Raw genomic sequence first — 6,451 nt, 5'->3', positions numbered from 1 at the left:
CACACTCTGCAGGTATTTCACCTGTCTTAGAAACGTGTTCATATGTTTTCTGGAAGCTTGTTTCTGAACAAAAGGTAATTGTGACTTTTTAATCACACAATTTGGATTTTGTTAACCGCATTATTGTGAGATATAAACTCAGAATTTTTAGTTTTTCTTGCAGTTTTTGAGATACAAATAGAAAAGATATAGAATCAGAACTTTTTATTAATCAGATTTTCTTAAAGGAGGTTATATCTCACAATACGCTGAAATGCAAGAAGAATGGTCAGAATCATTAGCTAAAATGTCACAATTATCATTTTTAATTGTATTGTGTGGTGGAAACGAGCTTTCACAAACAGCAGTCAGCATCTGAAGAGGATCAAAACCTTTCATCAAAGTCGTCCTTAACCCTAAACCAAACCCATTCTTATCCTGGGAATACTGTTGATGAACGGGTTTGATCCACTTTAATGTTGTCCTCCTGTGAATCTTATAAAGCCGTCCAGAATACTCCAGAGGACTAGTTTCCCCAAAACCAAAAGAAAAGGTATTTTTGTTAAGAGAAAGGCAAGCACTTTTAGGACCAATTTGTTATTTTTAACCATGTGACTTTATTATAATGAGAATTAAGCACAGTTTATTCTAATAATTGATGTTACTGTAATGAGTTTTCCACACACATACTTGAGTCATATTTATAGTTCATGTGAATTAGATTCGTAGCTGATTCTTTTATTCTTATATATATCTGGAGCAATGAACTGTAATGTTTATTAATGTGTAATGCAGTAATGTCACTATAATGATTGATTAATCAGTGATGAACCTGACTTATTCCATTCAAGTCTGGCAGACGGAAAACTGTAAACATGGAAACTTGTCTTTCCATGAACTAATATACTCCAGAAATGGACTGAGGAGTTGTTTTGTTCAAGTTTACATTTATGGTCCATACAGAAAAACGAAATCCTGACTGTTTTATTACCGTTCTTTGTTTACCGTACTGAACTGATCGATCGGTGAGACACTAGACTGCAAACTATATCAAAGATCGTTATTTAATTCATTTTCACAAGCAGTAATGTTAAGGTGCAGGATACATAGAGTTCAGCCAGAAGGCAAAGAAAACATGTGGGAGCGATGGCTTTGTGATAGAGTTACTAAGAAACCCATAAAAAGGCATTTTAACTGATAGCGTTTGTCTCAGTCTTGTTATACACATTAGAAAGCTTTCATGTTTATAGACTCTTGCATTTAAATGTACAGAAAGAAAATGTTTATTACATTGCATCAATGGTTTGAGACCAGCTAATATTACAGTAAATGCTGACGTCTGTGTTCAGTAGCGTTCCTCGTGTGATTGATGACCGAATCAGTGCTTACAGGTCTTTGACCTCTGACCTCTGACCTGAGATCAGGAGTCTGGGTTCAGTGTAACTCGCCCAAGACACATAAACAAGTAAACGACGACGACGACGACGAGCAGTGATAATACAAACCGCTGTGTAACAGATACAAATTAATAGCACCAGTGGAGACAGTCATCCAAACCAGAGATTATTACAGTTAATATCAGTTTACAGGAGCTCAGCTCGTACACATGTTACAAGAAGAACATTTGTTCATAACTTTGAGTGAGATGCTGGAGGAGTATAGGAAGAGCTTTAGGTCTGAAACACACGTTACACAAGTACACAAACACAAAGGGGGGCGCTAGATTAGCGCAAACAGTCTTCTATAACTATTAGTTAAGCTAGTTTAAACTATTGATGTTTATAGCAGCTGCTTGACTAATGCCACAGACATCTGAGGTTAAACTGAACGTTAGGAAACGGCTCCGCGTTAGCATTGTGTCTGCACACTTGGCGTAGAAGGTTTTCATCGTAAAAGCTGTAGTTGCAGTGTGTGTCCGCGTCTGAAAGGCGGTACCTTTGTGTGTGTGTGTGTGTGTGTGTGTGTGTGTGTGTGTTTAGCAGGATCCGCAGCTCTTAGCACAGCTGCCCGCCCATCGCCCCACACTGGCCACTGACTGCAACTACACCGCAGCGAGAAAACTGATCTCGACACAGATCCGCTGCAGAGAGACAGACAAGACGTTATATATCTGTATTCACGGGAGGGAGCGCGGTGAAGCGACACACACACACACCACACACTCACCTCTCAGCAGCTCCTCGTTGAGCGCACACGGTCCTCACACAGATCTCCTTATTAATCACAATAAACCCTGCGCAGACTGAACACAACAATAAAAACACACATCTTACATGAGAAATGTTGAACTGGTAACCAGATGAAATAGAAGTACCACTAAACTAGAAATACTATCAGATGAAGCCGTGTGTGTGTGTGTGTGTGTGTGTGTGTGTGTGTGTGTGTGTGTGTGCTGACCTGTAGAAGCAGATGCTGTTGAGACACTGTTTGCACGGCTGATGGACAGAATAGAGACGAGTGCAGGGATACTGTTCCTCACGACAGTCTGAAATGTGAGTGATGCATTATTATTATATAGACATGAGTCATCTGCACACATTCACAACATTAGATGAAGTCTGGTTTGATCATAAATCAGAAAATACTGTCAACAAGCAAAACACACACATTCACCATGTTTTAGGAGTGAAGTGTTGTATAAATCAGTGTGAATGAAATAAGAACAAACCTTCAGAATATAGGAATAAAACAAAACAAAAGATTGAAATCTACAGACGCAAATAGACAAGTGTAGAATATTAATAACACCATTGTGTGTTTGATCCTTCACTTGCCCTTCAGTCCTTTATTAATCACCTCAGTGTTCTTATCAACTAAAACCATTACAATAGTTGTTTGGTTGAAATAAAGAATAAGTAAAATCAAATCTAAATATTAGATGAACTTTAGAAATTTTGGAAAATTAGAATTGTTTAACTAACCAAATTAGCTAAAGTACTGAAATGATTAAAACTAAAACCGAAATGAAAATAAATACAAAGATGTCAAAAGTATACCCAGCGGTCCAGGTTCGGTCGGCTCCGTCTGAAGCTCCACCACTGGAATAAAAACAGGTTTCTATTAGTCTTACACTTTAAAAATGAAACAATAAAGATGACATGAACAGTAAGAGAGACGAGAGAGGACCGGTCTGTCCTGGTCCTGAGGTCTGAGCTTGTGAACCCTGCTGAGAAACGGCCGGATCTGAAGAGGAGCGAAACAGCTCAGAATATGAACACACACACACACACACACAGAGCTGAGGAGTGAGGGACACTTACAGTAGATGGAGTCATAATTGATGCCGTTATCTGACCAGATCAAACACACACAACACATCATTAATATCTGAGCTTCATTAACAGACTTCACTGACAGACAGAATCCAGCGACTCACCAAAGTTAGGGTCTGGATAATCATCATAGTTCTGTTCCTGAGTCTGAGTCTGAGCCAGAACCAGCGCTGCAGAACAACACACACCAGAGAGAAAGAGAGAGAGCGTGAGTGAGTGTGAGCACGAGTGTGAATTTATGTGTGTGTGTGTGTGTGTGTGTCAGTGAGTGTACGTGTTCGAGTGAGTGTGAGTCAATATGAGGGTGTGTGTGAGTGAGTTTACTTGAGTGTGAGTGAGTGTGTGTTCAAGTGAGTGTATGCATGAGTGAGTGTGAGTGTATGTGTGCGAGAGTGAGTGTACATGAATTTACGTGTGTGTGTGTGTGTCAGTGAGTGTGCGACTGAGTCTGACTGTGAGTCAATATGAGGGTGTGTGTGAATATGAGTATGTGTGCAAGTGAGTTTACGTGAGTGTGAGTGAGTGTGTGTTCAAGTGAGTGTATGCATGAGTGAGTGTGTTCGAGTGAGTGTGAGTCAATATGAGGGTGTGTGTGTGTGTGTGAATATGAGTATGTGCGAGTGAGTTTACGTGAGTGTGTGTTCGAGTGAGTGTGAGTGTATGTGTTCGAGTGAGTGTGTGTGTGCAAAAGTAAAAGTGTATGTGTGAGTGTATGTGTGCAAGAGTGTGTATGCGTGTGAGAGTGCGAGAGTGAATGTATGCGTGTGAGTGAGTGTGTGTTCGAGTGAGTGTATGTGCGAGAGTGTGAATGTGAGTATGTGTGCGAGAGTGAGTGTATGCGTGTGAGAGTGAATGTGAGTGTGTGTGAATGTTAGTGTATGTGTGCGAGTTCACGTGTTCGAGTGAGTGTGTGCAAGAGTGTGAATGTGAGTGTATGTGTGCGAGAGTGAGTGTATGCGTGCGAGAGTGAGTGTGAGTGTACGTGTGCGAGAGTGTGTGTGTGTATGTGTGCGAGAGTGTGTGTGAGTGTATGTGTGCGAGAGTGAGTGTGAGTGTATGTGTGCGAGAGTGAGTGTGAGTGTATGTGTGCGAGAGTGAGTGTGAGTGTATGTGTGCGAGAGTGAGTGTGAGTGTATGTGTGCGAGAGTGAGTGTGAGTGTATGTGTGCGAGAGTGTGTGTGTGTGTATGTGTGCAAGAGTGTGAATGTGAGTGTGTGTGTGTGTGCGAGAGTGAGTGTATGTGTGCGAGAGTGAGTGTGAGTGTATGTGTGCGAGAGTGAGTGTGTGTATGTGTGCGAGTGTGAGTGTATGTGTGCGAGAGCGAGTGTGAGTTTATGTGTGCGAGAGTGTGTGTGAGTGTATGTGTGCGAGAGTGAGTGTGAGTGTATGTGTGCGAGAGTGAGGGTGAGTGTATCTGTGCGAGAGTGAGTGTGAGTGTGTGCGAGAGTGAGTGAGTGTATGTGTGCGAGAGTGTGTGAGTGTATGTGTGCAAGAGTGTGAATGTGAGTGTGTGTGTGCGAGAGTAAATGTGAGTCTATGTGTGCGAGAGTGAGTGTATGCATGCGAGTGTGTGTGTGTATGTGTGCGAGAGTGAATGTGAGTGTATGTGTGCGAGAGTGAGTGTATGTGTGCGAGAGTGAGTGTGTGTGCGAGAGTGAATGTGAGTGTATGTGTGTGAGAGTGAGTGTGTGTGCGAGAGTGAGTGTGAGTGTATGTGTGTGAGAGTGAGTGTATGCGTGCGAGAGTGAATGTGAGTGTGTGCGAGTGTGAATGTGAGTGTATGCATGCGAGAGTGTGTGTGAGTGTATGTGTGCGAGAGTAAGTGTATGCGTGCGAGAGTGAGTGTGAGTGTATGTGTTCGAGTGAGTGTGAGTGTATGTGAGCGAGAGTGAGTGTATGCGTCTGAGAGTGTGTGTGAGTGTTTGTGTGGGAGAGTGAGTGTGAGTGTATGTGTGCAAGAGTAAGTGTGGAGTGTATGTGTGCGAGAGTGAGTGTGAGTGTATGTGTGAGAGTGGAGTGTGAGTGTATGTGTGCGAGAGTGAGTGTATGCGTGCCGAGATTGTGTGAGTGTATGTGTGCGAGAGTGAGTGTATGCGTGCGAGAGTGGTGTGTGTGTAATGTGTGCGAGTGTGAGTGTATGTGTGCGAGAGCGAGTGTGAGTTTATGTGTGCGATAGTGTGTGGTGAGTGTATGTGTCCGAGAGTGTGTGTGTATGTGTCCGAGAGTGTGTGAGTGTATGTGTCCGAGAGTGAGTGTGAGTGTTTTGTGCGAGAGTGAGTGTGAGTGTATGTGTGCGAGAGTGAGTGTGAGTGTATGTGTGCGAGAGTGAGTGTGAGTGTATGTGTGCGAGAGTGAGTGTGAGTGTATGTGTGCGAGTGTGAGTGTATGTGTGCGAAAGCAAGTGTGAGTGTATGTATGAGAGAGTGTGTCTGAGTGTATGTGTGCGAGAGTAAGTGTGAGTGTATGTGTGCGAGAGTGTGTGTGAGTGTATGTGTGCGAGAGTGAGTGTATGCGTGCGAGAGTGTGTGTGAGTGTATGTGTGCGAGAGTGAGTGTATGCGTGCGAGAGTGAGTGTATGCGTGCGAGAGTGTGTGTGAGTGTATGTGTGCGAGAGTGAGTGTATGCGTGTGAGAGTGTGTGTGTGTATGTGTGCGAGAGTGTGTCTGAGTGTATGTGTCCGAGAGTGTGTGTGTGTATGTGTGCAAGTGTGAGTGTGTGCGAGAGCGAGTGTGAGTGTAATGTGTGCGAGAGTGAGTGTGAGTGTATGTGTGCGAGAGTGAGTGTATGCGTGCGAGAGTGTGTGTGAGTGTATGTGTGCGAGAGTGAGTGTATGCGTGTGAGAGTGTGTGTGTGTATGTGTGCGAGTGTGAGTGTATGTGTGCGAGAGCGAGTGTGAGTTTATGTGTGCGATAGTGTGTGTGAGTGTATGTGTCCGAGAGTGAGTGTGAGTGTTTGTGCGCGAGAGTGAGTGTGAGTGTTTGTGCGCGAGAGTGAGTGTGAGTGTATGTGTGCGAGAGTGAGTGTGAGTGTATGTGTGCAAGAGTGAGTGTGAGTGTATGTGTGCAAGAGTGAGTGTGAGTGTATGTGTGCGAGAGTGAGTGTGTGTGAGTGTATGTGTGCGAGAGTGTGTGTGAGTGTATGTGTGCGAGAGTGTGTGTGAGTGTATGTGTGCGAGAGCGAGTGTGAGTGTATGTGTGCGA

At 43.6% G+C, this 6,451-nt stretch overlaps 1 pseudogene; it reads right to left on the bottom strand.

The window, feature by feature from the left end:
* Positions 1–1,489: 1,489 nt before the first annotated feature.
* Positions 1,490–6,451, bottom strand: part of LOC113088276 (microfibrillar-associated protein 2-like) — a 10,607-nt pseudogene continuing 5,645 nt past the window's right edge.

This window comes from Carassius auratus, unplaced genomic scaffold (assembly GCF_003368295.1).
Source record: "Carassius auratus strain Wakin unplaced genomic scaffold, ASM336829v1 scaf_tig00046029, whole genome shotgun sequence".
NCBI classification, from domain to species: domain Eukaryota; kingdom Metazoa; phylum Chordata; class Actinopteri; order Cypriniformes; family Cyprinidae; genus Carassius; species Carassius auratus.
This window is presented reverse-complemented; position numbering and strand designations above follow the sequence as displayed.